Source organism: Thunnus albacares, chromosome 23 (assembly GCF_914725855.1).
Source record: "Thunnus albacares chromosome 23, fThuAlb1.1, whole genome shotgun sequence".
Taxonomy (NCBI): Eukaryota; Metazoa; Chordata; class Actinopteri; order Scombriformes; family Scombridae; genus Thunnus; species Thunnus albacares.
Genome location: NC_058128.1, coordinates 23,573,937 through 23,587,671, shown reverse-complemented (window position 1 = coordinate 23,587,671; position 13,735 = coordinate 23,573,937). Strand labels below are relative to the sequence as shown.

Genomic DNA, 13,735 nt, shown 5'->3' with positions numbered 1-13,735 from the left:
GTTGCCTCAACCCTTTGAAAAGCGGAGGGGAGGTAGTTGTGGCTGAGTGGTCAAGGCGATGGACTAGAAATCCATTGGGGTTTCCCCGCGCAGGTTCGAATCCTGCCAACTACGGAGGCCTCAACCTTTATCCGTTCCTTCCGTCATCAGATGGGCGTGCGCTCTTAAGGTGATGAACTGAAGCAAAACGTTTGCGCTGCGCGGCTTTTGAAAACTGCTGAAATGGAGGAGGGCAGTGCTTGCAAATGGCATTCTGGACTCGCAAATAGTCGACTTTCTGAACTTCAGTGCACGTGCTGTTGCGTCTCCATCGTGTGTGCTGGCATTGCAAAGGGGCTTCCCATGGCATTGGTGGTATAGTGGCGAGCATAGCTGCTTCCCAAGCAGTTGACCCGGGTTCGATTCCCGGCCAATGCATGATCTGAAAAGTCTGCAGAACAGTCAGCTTGTCTTGATCTGATCTGAAAAGTCTGCAGAACAGTCAGCTTGTCTTCAGGAGCAATGTGAAGCTGTGTTAAATCACTTGCAGTGCGGTCTTTGAAAAGCGTGGAAAACGACGCGAGGCTTGTATGAAAACGGACACGTTGTGTTTCGGTAAGTACTTGCCACGGTTGTGATGGTGGCTGCTTCCCGCCAAGCTGATGGGGTTCAAACTCCTGTCCGATCCACAGGGACTCGGGCTCCTCCTAGGTCGCTGATTGCACGCCTTTCACTTTTCGGGGGAAACCTCTATCCATCTTCTGTGTACGTACAGTTATTCCTCATCAGATGGGGATTGGATGGTGCCTTGGGAGGTCACACACAAGTGCCTGATAAGTGGTAAGACCAGCTTTCCTGACTGGGAATCGAGCCCGGGCCGCGGCGGTGAGAGTGCCCAGTACTCGCCACTGGACCTTCAGGGAGCCATACACTGATCACCGCTAACAAACTAAACGACTGGCATCGCTATTGTCGCAGCCGACTCACCTCATGCCATTCCTGCGTTCCCTGACCGGGAATCGAACCCGGGCCGCGGCGGTGAGAGCGCCGAATCCTAGCCACTAGACCACCAGGGATCCATGAGCGTGGGGAGGGATGGAGCAAAAAGTAAATCAAACACTGATCACCCACTTCCAAATTTGGCTTGTTTGACTAAATTACTTGCGCGGCTATACAGGCAACCGACTCATCCTATGCCACGCCAGCATTCCCTGACCGGGAATCGAACCCGGGCCGCGGCGGTGAAAGCGCCGAATCCTAGCCACTAGACCATCAGGGAACGTCGTGCCTATACCTGGAGGAAACAAAAGCGTTTCAAACAATTGTCATCCTTTCCAAAAGTTTGCCCTTTTTGTCTCGGTGACTGAACCTTCTAATAAACAGGCAATTCATCTTACTTTAAGCGCTGTGCCGCGTTCATCACGTGTGCTGGCATGGCAATGGGGCTTTTCATGGCATCCGTGGTGTCGTGGCGGGCATAGCCGCTTCCCAAGCAGTTACCCGGCCCGGGGTTCGATTCCCGGCCAAGGCGCGATCCCAAAAAGTCTGCTGCACCGTCGGGTCGTGCTCCGAGTAGCGTGAAGTTCTTTTAAAGCAGTTGTAGTACAGTGTTTGAAAATTGTGGAAAACGCTGCCAGGCTTGTAATGAAAATCGACAGGTTGTGTTTCAGTAAATACCTGCCGCAGTTATGATGGTGGCTGCCTCCCGCCAAGCGGCTCGGGTTCAAACTCCTGGCCAATCACAGGAACTGGGGCTTCACGTAGGTCGCTGATTACGCGTCTTTCACTTTTCAGGGGAAACCTCTATCCATCTTCCGTGCGCGTACAGTTACTCCTCATCAGGGTCACTGGGGTGGATCAGAGACGGGTACTGAATCCCGCCTTGGGAGAAATTGAGAGAAGCAGGCTCTGTGGAGATAACAGGTGCATCATAGTGGTAAGACCAGCTTCCCTGACTGGGAATACAGCCCCGGCCGCGGCGGCGAGAGTGCCAAATACTAGCCACCAGAGCGTTTGGGAGCCGTGAAGGTGAGAAAGGACGACGCAAAGGGAAATCAAAGACTGATCACCCTCCACAAAATTGGGCTGGTTTGATTAAATTACTGGCATCGCTATATAGGCAGCCAACTCACGTCATGCCTCCTCAGCTTTCCCTGACCGGGAATCGAACCCAGGCCGCGGCGGTGAGAGCGCCGAATCCTAGCCACTAGACCATCAGGGAGCCGCTTACCCCCAACTGGAGGAAACAGACCTGGATCAAACAATTGTCACCCTCTCCCAAACTTTGCCTTTTTTGTCTCAGTGACTGAACTTTCCAATAAGCAGGCAATTCATCGTATTTTAAATAGCCCTTATGTGTGACAGCCCACTTGATTGGGCTTGATGACAAACTGTATTTTCTCTGCTGTGAACGACAAGAAGCACTCGCAGGCTCTTTGCGTCAAGCTATCAACCACACTAGATTTGAGAATTCCCTGATTTTACACAGACAGACAGATTAGGTCATGTTAGATCAAAACTTGTGCTCGTGGAAAAGACCTTTCACAGGGTTCAAATCTAGCGGCAGTCCTGCTTAACATGTTTGTGGCTGATATTTTCATGCGTGCAAGTTATGGTTGCTCTCATATTCACAGCAGCCTGTTTAATCCAATTGGGCTGACACTGTAAACATGGTCCTTTTAAAATCTGTAATGTTGCCTCAACCCTTTGAAAAGCGGAGGGGAGGTAGTTGTGGCCGAGTGGTCAAGGCGATGGACTAGAAATCCATTGGGGTTTCCCCGCGCAGGTTCGAATCCTGCCAACTACGGAGGCCTCAACCTTTATCCGTTCCTTCCGTCATCAGATGGGCGTGCGCTCTTAAGGTGATGAACTGAAGCAAAACGTTTGCGCTGCGCGGCTTTTGAAAACTGCTGAAATGGAGGAGGGCAGTGCTTGCAAATGGCATTCTGGACTCGCAAATAGTCGACTTTCTGAACTTCAGTGCACGTGCTGTTGCGTCTCCATCGTGTGTGCTGGCATTGCAAAGGGGCTTCCCATGGCATTGGTGGTATAGTGGCGAGCATAGCTGCTTCCCAAGCAGTTGACCCGGGTTCGATTCCCGGCCAATGCATGATCTGAAAAGTCTGCAGAACAGTCAGCTTGTCTTGATCTGATCTGAGAAGTCTGCAGAACAGTCAGCTTGTCTTCAGGAGCAATGTGAAGCTGTGTTAAATCACTCGCAGTGCGGTCTTTGAAAAGCGTGGAAAACGACGCGAGGCTTGTATGAAAACGGACACGTTGTGTTTCGGTAAGTACTTGCCACGGTTGTGATGGTGGCTGCTTCCCGCCAAGCTGATGGGGTTCAAACTCCTGTCCGATCCACAGGGACTCGGGCTCCTCCTAGGTCGCTGATTGCACGCCTTTCACTTTTCGGGGGAAACCTCTATCCATCTTCTGTGTACGTACAGTTATTCCTCATCAGATGGGGATTGGATGGTGCCTTGGGAGGTCACACACAAGTGCCTGATAAGTGGTAAGACCAGCTTTCCTGACTGGGAATCGAGCCCGGGCCGCGGCGGTGAGAGTGCCCAGTACTCGCCACTGGACCTTCAGGGAGCCATACACTGATCACCGCTAACAAACTAAACGACTGGCATCGCTATTGTCGCAGCCGACTCACCTCATGCCATTCCTGCGTTCCCTGACCGGGAATCGAACCCGGGCCGCGGCGGTGAGAGCGCCGAATCCTAGCCACTAGACCACCAGGGATCCATGAGCGTGGGGAGGGATGGAGCAAAAAGTAAATCAAACACTGATCACCCACTTCCAAATTTGGCTTGTTTGACTAAATTACTTGCGCGGCTATACAGGCAACCGACTCATCCTATGCCACGCCAGCATTCCCTGACCGGGAATCGAACCCGGGCCTCGGCGGTGAAAGCGCCGAATCCTAGCCACTAGACCATCAGGGAACGTCGTGCCTATACCTGGAGGAAACAAAAGCGTTTCAAACAATTGTCATCCTTTCCAAAAGTTTGCCCTTTTTGTCTCGGTGACTGAACCTTCTAATAAACAGGCAATTCATCTTACTTTAAATGAGATGAAGCGCTGTGCCGCGTTCATCACGTGTGCTGGCATGGCAATGGGGCTTTTCATGGCATCCGTGGTGTCGTGGCGGGCATAGCCGCTTCCCAAGCAGTTACCCGGCCCGGGGTTCGATTCCCGGCCAAGGCGCGATCCCAAAAAGTCTGCTGCACCGTCGGGTCGTGCTCCGAGTAGCGTGAAGTTCTTTTAAAGCAGTTGTAGTACAGTGTTTGAAAATTGTGGAAAACGCTGCCAGGCTTGTAATGAAAATCGACAGGTTGTGTTTCAGTAAATACCTGCCGCAGTTATGATGGTGGCTGCCTCCCGCCAAGCGGCTCGGGTTCAAACTCCTGGCCAATCACAGGAACTGGGGCTTCACGTAGGTCGCTGATTACGCGTCTTTCACTTTTCAGGGGAAACCTCTATCCATCTTCCGTGCGCGTACAGTTACTCCTCATCAGGGTCACTGGGGTGGATCAGAGACGGGTACTGAATCCCGCCTTGGGAGAAATTGAGAGAAGCAGGCTCTGTGGAGATAACAGGTGCATCATAGTGGTAAGACCAGCTTCCCTGACTGGGAATACAGCCCCGGCCGCGGCGGCGAGAGTGCCAAATACTAGCCACCAGAGCGTTTGGGAGCCGTGAAGGTGAGAAAGGACGACGCAAAGGGAAATCAAAGACTGATCACCCTCCACAAAATTGGGCTGGTTTGATTAAATTACTGGCATCGCTATATAGGCAGCCAACTCACGTCATGCCTCCTCAGCTTTCCCTGACCGGGAATCGAACCCGGGCCGCGGCGGTGAGAGCGCCGAATCCTAGCCACTAGACCATCAGGGAGCCGCTTACCCCCAACTGGAGGAAACAGACCTGGATCAAACAATTGTCGCCCTCTCCCAAACTTTGCCTTTTTTGTCTCAGTGACTGAACTTTCCAATAAGCAGGCAATTCATCGTATTTTAAATAGCCCTTATGTGTGACAGCCCACTTGATTGGGCTTGATGACAAACTGTATTTTCTCTGCTGTGAACGACAAGAAGCACTCGCAGGCTCTTTGCGTCAAGCTATCAACCACACTAGATTTGAGAATTCCCTGATTTTACACAGACAGACAGATTAGGTCATGTTAGATCAAAACTTGTGCTCGTGGAAAAGACCTTTCACAGGGTTCAAATCTAGCGGCAGTCCTGCTTAACATGTTTGTGGCTGATATTTTCATGCGTGCAAGTTATGGTTGCTCTCATATTCACAGCAGCCTGTTTAATCCAATTGGGCTGACACTGTAAACATGGTCCTTTTAAAATCTGTAATGTTGCCTCAACCCTTTGAAAAGCGGAGGGGAGGTAGTTGTGGCCGAGTGGTCAAGGCGATGGACTAGAAATCCATTGGGGTTTCCCCGCGCAGGTTCGAATCCTGCCAACTACGGAGGCCTCAACCTTTATCCGTTCCTTCCGTCATCAGATGGGCGTGCGCTCTTAAGGTGATGAACTGAAGCAAAACGTTTGCGCTGCGCGGCTTTTGAAAACTGCTGAAATGGAGGAGGGCAGTGCTTGCAAATGGCATTCTGGACTCGCAAATAGTCGACTTTCTGAACTTCAGTGCACGTGCTGTTGCGTCTCCATCGTGTGTGCTGGCATTGCAAAGGGGCTTCCCATGGCATTGGTGGTATAGTGGCGAGCATAGCTGCTTCCCAAGCAGTTGACCCGGGTTCGATTCCCGGCCAATGCATGATCTGAAAAGTCTGCAGAACAGTCAGCTTGTCTTGATCTGATCTGAGAAGTCTGCAGAACAGTCAGCTTGTCTTCAGGAGCAATGTGAAGCTGTGTTAAATCACTCGCAGTGCGGTCTTTGAAAAGCGTGGAAAACGACGCGAGGCTTGTATGAAAACGGACACGTTGTGTTTCGGTAAGTACTTGCCACGGTTGTGATGGTGGCTGCTTCCCGCCAAGCTGATGGGGTTCAAACTCCTGTCCGATCCACAGGGACTCGGGCTCCTCCTAGGTCGCTGATTGCACGCCTTTCACTTTTCGGGGGAAACCTCTATCCATCTTCTGTGTACGTACAGTTATTCCTCATCAGATGGGGATTGGATGGTGCCTTGGGAGGTCACACACAAGTGCCTGATAAGTGGTAAGACCAGCTTTCCTGACTGGGAATCGAGCCCGGGCCGCGGCGGTGAGAGTGCCCAGTACTCGCCACTGGACCTTCAGGGAGCCATACACTGATCACCGCTAACAAACTAAACGACTGGCATCGCTATTGTCGCAGCCGACTCACCTCATGCCATTCCTGCGTTCCCTGACCGGGAATCGAACCCGGGCCGCGGCGGTGAGAGCGCCGAATCCTAGCCACTAGACCACCAGGGATCCATGAGCGTGGGGAGGGATGGAGCAAAAAGTAAATCAAACACTGGTCACCCACTTCCAAATTTGGCTTGTTTGACTAAATTACTTGCGCGGCTATACAGGCAACCGACTCATCCTATGCCACGCCAGCATTCCCTGACCGGGAATCGAACCCGGGCCGCGGCGGTGAAAGCGCCGAATCCTAGCCACTAGACCATCAGGGAACGTCGTGCCTATACCTGGAGGAAACAAAAGCGTTTCAAACAATTGTCATCCTTTCCAAAAGTTTGCCCTTTTTGTCTCGGTGACTGAACCTTCTAATAAACAGGCAATTCATCTTACTTTAAATGAGATGAAGCGCTGTGCCGCGTTCATCACGTGTGCTGGCATGGCAATGGGGCTTTTCATGGCATCCGTGGTGTCGTGGCGGGCATAGCCGCTTCCCAAGCAGTTACCCGGCCCGGGGTTCGATTCCCGGCCAAGGCGCGATCCCAAAAAGTCTGCTGCACCGTCGGGTCGTGCTCCGAGTAGCGTGAAGTTCTTTTAAAGCAGTTGTAGTACAGTGTTTGAAAATTGTGGAAAACGCTGCCAGGCTTGTAATGAAAATCGACAGGTTGTGTTTCAGTAAATACCTGCCGCAGTTATGATGGTGGCTGCCTCCCGCCAAGCGGCTCGGGTTCAAACTCCTGGCCAATCACAGGAACTGGGGCTTCACGTAGGTCGCTGATTACGCGTCTTTCACTTTTCAGGGGAAACCTCTATCCATCTTCCGTGCGCGTACAGTTACTCCTCATCAGGGTCACTGGGGTGGATCAGAGACGGGTACTGAATCCCGCCTTGGGAGAAATTGAGAGAAGCAGGCTCTGTGGAGATAACAGGTGCATCATAGTGGTAAGACCAGCTTCCCTGACTGGGAATACAGCCCCGGCCGCGGCGGCGAGAGTGCCAAATACTAGCCACCAGAGCGTTTGGGAGCCGTGAAGGTGAGAAAGGACGACGCAAAGGGAAATCAAAGACTGATCACCCTCCACAAAATTGGGCTGGTTTGATTAAATTACTGGCATCGCTATATAGGCAGCCAACTCACGTCATGCCTCCTCAGCTTTCCCTGACCGGGAATCGAACCCGGGCCGCGGCGGTGAGAGCGCCGAATCCTAGCCACTAGACCATCAGGGAGCCGCTTACCCCCAACTGGAGGAAACAGACCTGGATCAAACAATTGTCGCCCTCTCCCAAACTTTGCCTTTTTTGTCTCAGTGACTGAACTTTCCAATAAGCAGGCAATTCATCGTATTTTAAATAGCCCTTATGTGTGACAGCCCACTTGATTGGGCTTGATGACAAACTGTATTTTCTCTGCTGTGAACGACAAGAAGCACTCGCAGGCTCTTTGCGTCAAGCTATCAACCACACTAGATTTGAGAATTCCCTGATTTTACACAGACAGACAGATTAGGTCATGTTAGATCAAAACTTGTGCTCGTGGAAAAGACCTTTCACAGGGTTCAAATCTAGCGGCAGTCCTGCTTAACATGTTTGTGGCTGATATTTTCATGCGTGCAAGTTATGGTTGCTCTCATATTCACAGCAGCCTGTTTAATCCAATTGGGCTGACACTGTAAACATGGTCCTTTTAAAATCTGTAATGTTGCCTCAACCCTTTGAAAAGCGGAGGGGAGGTAGTTGTGGCCGAGTGGTCAAGGCGATGGACTAGAAATCCATTGGGGTTTCCCCGCGCAGGTTCGAATCCTGCCAACTACGGAGGCCTCAACCTTTATCCGTTCCTTCCGTCATCAGATGGGCGTGCGCTCTTAAGGTGATGAACTGAAGCAAAACGTTTGCGCTGCGCGGCTTTTGAAAACTGCTGAAATGGAGGAGGGCAGTGCTTGCAAATGGCATTCTGGACTCGCAAATAGTCGACTTTCTGAACTTCAGTGCACGTGCTGTTGCGTCTCCATCGTGTGTGCTGGCATTGCAAAGGGGCTTCCCATGGCATTGGTGGTATAGTGGCGAGCATAGCTGCTTCCCAAGCAGTTGACCCGGGTTCGATTCCCGGCCAATGCATGATCTGAAAAGTCTGCAGAACAGTCAGCTTGTCTTGATCTGATCTGAGAAGTCTGCAGAACAGTCAGCTTGTCTTCAGGAGCAATGTGAAGCTGTGTTAAATCACTCGCAGTGCGGTCTTTGAAAAGCGTGGAAAACGACGCGAGGCTTGTATGAAAACGGACACGTTGTGTTTCGGTAAGTACTTGCCACGGTTGTGATGGTGGCTGCTTCCCGCCAAGCTGATGGGGTTCAAACTCCTGTCCGATCCACAGGGACTCGGGCTCCTCCTAGGTCGCTGATTGCACGCCTTTCACTTTTCGGGGGAAACCTCTATCCATCTTCTGTGTACGTACAGTTATTCCTCATCAGATGGGGATTGGATGGTGCCTTGGGAGGTCACACACAAGTGCCTGATAAGTGGTAAGACCAGCTTTCCTGACTGGGAATCGAGCCCGGGCCGCGGCGGTGAGAGTGCCCAGTACTCGCCACTGGACCTTCAGGGAGCCATACACTGATCACCGCTAACAAACTAAACGACTGGCATCGCTATTGTCGCAGCCGACTCACCTCATGCCATTCCTGCGTTCCCTGACCGGGAATCGAACCCGGGCCGCGGCGGTGAGAGCGCCGAATCCTAGCCACTAGACCACCAGGGATCCATGAGCGTGGGGAGGGATGGAGCAAAAAGTAAATCAAACACTGGTCACCCACTTCCAAATTTGGCTTGTTTGACTAAATTACTTGCGCGGCTATACAGGCAACCGACTCATCCTATGCCACGCCAGCATTCCCTGACCGGGAATCGAACCCGGGCCGCGGCGGTGAAAGCGCCGAATCCTAGCCACTAGACCATCAGGGAACGTCGTGCCTATACCTGGAGGAAACAAAAGCGTTTCAAACAATTGTCATCCTTTCCAAAAGTTTGCCCTTTTTGTCTCGGTGACTGAACCTTCTAATAAACAGGCAATTCATCTTACTTTAAATGAGATGAAGCGCTGTGCCGCGTTCATCACGTGTGCTGGCATGGCAATGGGGCTTTTCATGGCATCCGTGGTGTCGTGGCGGGCATAGCCGCTTCCCAAGCAGTTACCCGGCCCGGGGTTCGATTCCCGGCCAAGGCGCGATCCCAAAAAGTCTGCTGCACCGTCGGGTCGTGCTCCGAGTAGCGTGAAGTTCTTTTAAAGCAGTTGTAGTACAGTGTTTGAAAATTGTGGAAAACGCTGCCAGGCTTGTAATGAAAATCGACAGGTTGTGTTTCAGTAAATACCTGCCGCAGTTATGATGGTGGCTGCCTCCCGCCAAGCGGCTCGGGTTCAAACTCCTGGCCAATCACAGGAACTGGGGCTTCACGTAGGTCGCTGATTACGCGTCTTTCACTTTTCAGGGGAAACCTCTATCCATCTTCCGTGCGCGTACAGTTACTCCTCATCAGGGTCACTGGGGTGGATCAGAGACGGGTACTGAATCCCGCCTTGGGAGAAATTGAGAGAAGCAGGCTCTGTGGAGATAACAGGTGCATCATAGTGGTAAGACCAGCTTCCCTGACTGGGAATACAGCCCCGGCCGCGGCGGCGAGAGTGCCAAATACTAGCCACCAGAGCGTTTGGGAGCCGTGAAGGTGAGAAAGGACGACGCAAAGGGAAATCAAAGACTGATCACCCTCCACAAAATTGGGCTGGTTTGATTAAATTACTGGCATCGCTATATAGGCAGCCAACTCACGTCATGCCTCCTCAGCTTTCCCTGACCGGGAATCGAACCCGGGCCGCGGCGGTGAGAGCGCCGAATCCTAGCCACTAGACCATCAGGGAGCCGCTTACCCCCAACTGGAGGAAACAGACCTGGATCAAACAATTGTCGCCCTCTCCCAAACTTTGCCTTTTTTGTCTCAGTGACTGAACTTTCCAATAAGCAGGCAATTCATCGTATTTTAAATAGCCCTTATGTGTGACAGCCCACTTGATTGGGCTTGATGACAAACTGTATTTTCTCTGCTGTGAACGACAAGAAGCACTCGCAGGCTCTTTGCGTCAAGCTATCAACCACACTAGATTTGAGAATTCCCTGATTTTACACAGACAGACAGATTAGGTCATGTTAGATCAAAACTTGTGCTCGTGGAAAAGACCTTTCACAGGGTTCAAATCTAGCGGCAGTCCTGCTTAACATGTTTGTGGCTGATATTTTCATGCGTGCAAGTTATGGTTGCTCTCATATTCACAGCAGCCTGTTTAATCCAATTGGGCTGACACTGTAAACATGGTCCTTTTAAAATCTGTAATGTTGCCTCAACCCTTTGAAAAGCGGAGGGGAGGTAGTTGTGGCCGAGTGGTCAAGGCGATGGACTAGAAATCCATTGGGGTTTCCCCGCGCAGGTTCGAATCCTGCCAACTACGGAGGCCTCAACCTTTATCCGTTCCTTCCGTCATCAGATGGGCGTGCGCTCTTAAGGTGATGAACTGAAGCAAAACGTTTGCGCTGCGCGGCTTTTGAAAACTGCTGAAATGGAGGAGGGCAGTGCTTGCAAATGGCATTCTGGACTCGCAAATAGTCGACTTTCTGAACTTCAGTGCACGTGCTGTTGCGTCTCCATCGTGTGTGCTGGCATTGCAAAGGGGCTTCCCATGGCATTGGTGGTATAGTGGCGAGCATAGCTGCTTCCCAAGCAGTTGACCCGGGTTCGATTCCCGGCCAATGCATGATCTGAAAAGTCTGCAGAACAGTCAGCTTGTCTTGATCTGATCTGAGAAGTCTGCAGAACAGTCAGCTTGTCTTCAGGAGCAATGTGAAGCTGTGTTAAATCACTCGCAGTGCGGTCTTTGAAAAGCGTGGAAAACGACGCGAGGCTTGTATGAAAACGGACACGTTGTGTTTCGGTAAGTACTTGCCACGGTTGTGATGGTGGCTGCTTCCCGCCAAGCTGATGGGGTTCAAACTCCTGTCCGATCCACAGGGACTCGGGCTCCTCCTAGGTCGCTGATTGCACGCCTTTCACTTTTCGGGGGAAACCTCTATCCATCTTCTGTGTACGTACAGTTATTCCTCATCAGATGGGGATTGGATGGTGCCTTGGGAGGTCACACACAAGTGCCTGATAAGTGGTAAGACCAGCTTTCCTGACTGGGAATCGAGCCCGGGCCGCGGCGGTGAGAGTGCCCAGTACTCGCCACTGGACCTTCAGGGAGCCATACACTGATCACCGCTAACAAACTAAACGACTGGCATCGCTATTGTCGCAGCCGACTCACCTCATGCCATTCCTGCGTTCCCTGACCGGGAATCGAACCCGGGCCGCGGCGGTGAGAGCGCCGAATCCTAGCCACTAGACCACCAGGGATCCATGAGCGTGGGGAGGGATGGAGCAAAAAGTAAATCAAACACTGGTCACCCACTTCCAAATTTGGCTTGTTTGACTAAATTACTTGCGCGGCTATACAGGCAACCGACTCATCCTATGCCACGCCAGCATTCCCTGACCGGGAATCGAACCCGGGCCGCGGCGGTGAAAGCGCCGAATCCTAGCCACTAGACCATCAGGGAACGTCGTGCCTATACCTGGAGGAAACAAAAGCGTTTCAAACAATTGTCATCCTTTCCAAAAGTTTGCCCTTTTTGTCTCGGTGACTGAACCTTCTAATAAACAGGCAATTCATCTTACTTTAAATGAGATGAAGCGCTGTGCCGCGTTCATCACGTGTGCTGGCATGGCAATGGGGCTTTTCATGGCATCCGTGGTGTCGTGGCGGGCATAGCCGCTTCCCAAGCAGTTACCCGGCCCGGGGTTCGATTCCCGGCCAAGGCGCGATCCCAAAAAGTCTGCTGCACCGTCGGGTCGTGCTCCGAGTAGCGTGAAGTTCTTTTAAAGCAGTTGTAGTACAGTGTTTGAAAATTGTGGAAAACGCTGCCAGGCTTGTAATGAAAATCGACAGGTTGTGTTTCAGTAAATACCTGCCGCAGTTATGATGGTGGCTGCCTCCCGCCAAGCGGCTCGGGTTCAAACTCCTGGCCAATCACAGGAACTGGGGCTTCACGTAGGTCGCTGATTACGCGTCTTTCACTTTTCAGGGGAAACCTCTATCCATCTTCCGTGCGCGTACAGTTACTCCTCATCAGGGTCACTGGGGTGGATCAGAGACGGGTACTGAATCCCGCCTTGGGAGAAATTGAGAGAAGCAGGCTCTGTGGAGATAACAGGTGCATCATAGTGGTAAGACCAGCTTCCCTGACTGGGAATACAGCCCCGGCCGCGGCGGCGAGAGTGCCAAATACTAGCCACCAGAGCGTTTGGGAGCCGTGAAGGTGAGAAAGGACGACGCAAAGGGAAATCAAAGACTGATCACCCTCCACAAAATTGGGCTGGTTTGATTAAATTACTGGCATCGCTATATAGGCAGCCAACTCACGTCATGCCTCCTCAGCTTTCCCTGACCGGGAATCGAACCCGGGCCGCGGCGGTGAGAGCGCCGAATCCTAGCCACTAGACCATCAGGGAGCCGCTTACCCCCAACTGGAGGAAACAGACCTGGATCAAACAATTGTCGCCCTCTCCCAAACTTTGCCTTTTTTGTCTCAGTGACTGAACTTTCCAATAAGCAGGCAATTCATCGTATTTTAAATAGCCCTTATGTGTGACAGCCCACTTGATTGGGCTTGATGACAAACTGTATTTTCTCTGCTGTGAACGACAAGAAGCACTCGCAGGCTCTTTGCGTCAAGCTATCAACCACACTAGATTTGAGAATTCCCTGATTTTACACAGACAGACAGATTAGGTCATGTTAGATCAAAACTTGTGCTCGTGGAAAAGACCTTTCACAGGGTTCAAATCTAGCGGCAGTCCTGCTTAACATGTTTGTGGCTGATATTTTCATGCGTGCAAGTTATGGTTGCTCTCATATTCACAGCAGCCTGTTTAATCCAATTGGGCTGACACTGTAAACATGGTCCTTTTAAAATCTGTAATGTTGCCTCAACCCTTTGAAAAGCGGAGGGGAGGTAGTTGTGGCCGAGTGGTCAAGGCGATGGACTAGAAATCCATTGGGGTTTCCCCGCGCAGGTTCGAATCCTGCCAACTACGGAGGCCTCAACCTTTATCCGTTCCTTCCGTCATCAGATGGGCGTGCGCTCTTAAGGTGATGAACTGAAGCAAAACGTTTGCGCTGCGCGGCTTTTGAAAACTGCTGAAATGGAGGAGGGCAGTGCTTGCAAATGGCATTCTGGACTCGCAAATAGTCGACTTTCTGAACTTCAGTGCACGTGCTGTTGCGTCTCCATCGTGTGTGCTGGCATTGCAAAGGGGCTTC

General features: G+C 51.7%; 26 non-coding genes across 26 annotated transcripts; 11 read left to right on the top strand and 15 right to left on the bottom strand.

Annotated features, from left to right (window-relative positions):
- The first annotated feature begins 32 nt into the window (after positions 1–32).
- Positions 33–114, top strand: trnas-aga. Its single transcript has one exon. It is a non-coding gene; the product is annotated as a tRNA-Ser (tRNA).
- Positions 115–345: 231 nt separating this feature from the next.
- Positions 346–417, top strand: trnag-ccc. The gene has a single exon. It is a non-coding gene; the product is annotated as a tRNA-Gly (tRNA).
- A 566-nt stretch (positions 418–983) lies between these two features.
- On the bottom strand, positions 984–1,055 carry trnae-cuc. The gene has a single exon. It is a non-coding gene; the product is annotated as a tRNA-Glu (tRNA).
- A 131-nt stretch (positions 1,056–1,186) lies between these two features.
- Positions 1,187–1,258, bottom strand: trnae-uuc. The gene has a single exon. It is a non-coding gene; the product is annotated as a tRNA-Glu (tRNA).
- Positions 1,259–2,128: 870 nt separating this feature from the next.
- Positions 2,129–2,200, bottom strand: trnae-cuc. The gene has a single exon. It is a non-coding gene; the product is annotated as a tRNA-Glu (tRNA).
- A 503-nt stretch (positions 2,201–2,703) lies between these two features.
- Positions 2,704–2,785, top strand: trnas-aga. The gene has a single exon. It is a non-coding gene; the product is annotated as a tRNA-Ser (tRNA).
- Positions 2,786–3,016: 231 nt separating this feature from the next.
- trnag-ccc lies at positions 3,017–3,088 on the top strand. The gene has a single exon. It is a non-coding gene; the product is annotated as a tRNA-Gly (tRNA).
- A 566-nt stretch (positions 3,089–3,654) lies between these two features.
- On the bottom strand, positions 3,655–3,726 carry trnae-cuc. The gene has a single exon. It is a non-coding gene; the product is annotated as a tRNA-Glu (tRNA).
- Positions 3,727–3,857: 131 nt separating this feature from the next.
- Positions 3,858–3,929, bottom strand: trnae-uuc. The gene has a single exon. It is a non-coding gene; the product is annotated as a tRNA-Glu (tRNA).
- Positions 3,930–4,809: 880 nt separating this feature from the next.
- trnae-cuc lies at positions 4,810–4,881 on the bottom strand. Its single transcript has one exon. It is a non-coding gene; the product is annotated as a tRNA-Glu (tRNA).
- Positions 4,882–5,384: 503 nt separating this feature from the next.
- trnas-aga lies at positions 5,385–5,466 on the top strand. Its single transcript has one exon. It is a non-coding gene; the product is annotated as a tRNA-Ser (tRNA).
- Positions 5,467–5,697: 231 nt separating this feature from the next.
- trnag-ccc lies at positions 5,698–5,769 on the top strand. The gene has a single exon. It is a non-coding gene; the product is annotated as a tRNA-Gly (tRNA).
- A 566-nt stretch (positions 5,770–6,335) lies between these two features.
- Positions 6,336–6,407, bottom strand: trnae-cuc. Its single transcript has one exon. It is a non-coding gene; the product is annotated as a tRNA-Glu (tRNA).
- A 131-nt stretch (positions 6,408–6,538) lies between these two features.
- On the bottom strand, positions 6,539–6,610 carry trnae-uuc. The gene has a single exon. It is a non-coding gene; the product is annotated as a tRNA-Glu (tRNA).
- An 880-nt stretch (positions 6,611–7,490) lies between these two features.
- Positions 7,491–7,562, bottom strand: trnae-cuc. The gene has a single exon. It is a non-coding gene; the product is annotated as a tRNA-Glu (tRNA).
- A 503-nt stretch (positions 7,563–8,065) lies between these two features.
- trnas-aga lies at positions 8,066–8,147 on the top strand. The gene has a single exon. It is a non-coding gene; the product is annotated as a tRNA-Ser (tRNA).
- A 231-nt stretch (positions 8,148–8,378) lies between these two features.
- Positions 8,379–8,450, top strand: trnag-ccc. The gene has a single exon. It is a non-coding gene; the product is annotated as a tRNA-Gly (tRNA).
- A 566-nt stretch (positions 8,451–9,016) lies between these two features.
- Positions 9,017–9,088, bottom strand: trnae-cuc. Its single transcript has one exon. It is a non-coding gene; the product is annotated as a tRNA-Glu (tRNA).
- A 131-nt stretch (positions 9,089–9,219) lies between these two features.
- trnae-uuc lies at positions 9,220–9,291 on the bottom strand. Its single transcript has one exon. It is a non-coding gene; the product is annotated as a tRNA-Glu (tRNA).
- An 880-nt stretch (positions 9,292–10,171) lies between these two features.
- On the bottom strand, positions 10,172–10,243 carry trnae-cuc. Its single transcript has one exon. It is a non-coding gene; the product is annotated as a tRNA-Glu (tRNA).
- A 503-nt stretch (positions 10,244–10,746) lies between these two features.
- Positions 10,747–10,828, top strand: trnas-aga. Its single transcript has one exon. It is a non-coding gene; the product is annotated as a tRNA-Ser (tRNA).
- Positions 10,829–11,059: 231 nt separating this feature from the next.
- trnag-ccc lies at positions 11,060–11,131 on the top strand. The gene has a single exon. It is a non-coding gene; the product is annotated as a tRNA-Gly (tRNA).
- Positions 11,132–11,697: 566 nt separating this feature from the next.
- On the bottom strand, positions 11,698–11,769 carry trnae-cuc. Its single transcript has one exon. It is a non-coding gene; the product is annotated as a tRNA-Glu (tRNA).
- Positions 11,770–11,900: 131 nt separating this feature from the next.
- trnae-uuc lies at positions 11,901–11,972 on the bottom strand. Its single transcript has one exon. It is a non-coding gene; the product is annotated as a tRNA-Glu (tRNA).
- Positions 11,973–12,852: 880 nt separating this feature from the next.
- Positions 12,853–12,924, bottom strand: trnae-cuc. The gene has a single exon. It is a non-coding gene; the product is annotated as a tRNA-Glu (tRNA).
- Positions 12,925–13,427: 503 nt separating this feature from the next.
- trnas-aga lies at positions 13,428–13,509 on the top strand. Its single transcript has one exon. It is a non-coding gene; the product is annotated as a tRNA-Ser (tRNA).
- The last annotated feature ends 226 nt before the right edge of the window (positions 13,510–13,735 follow it).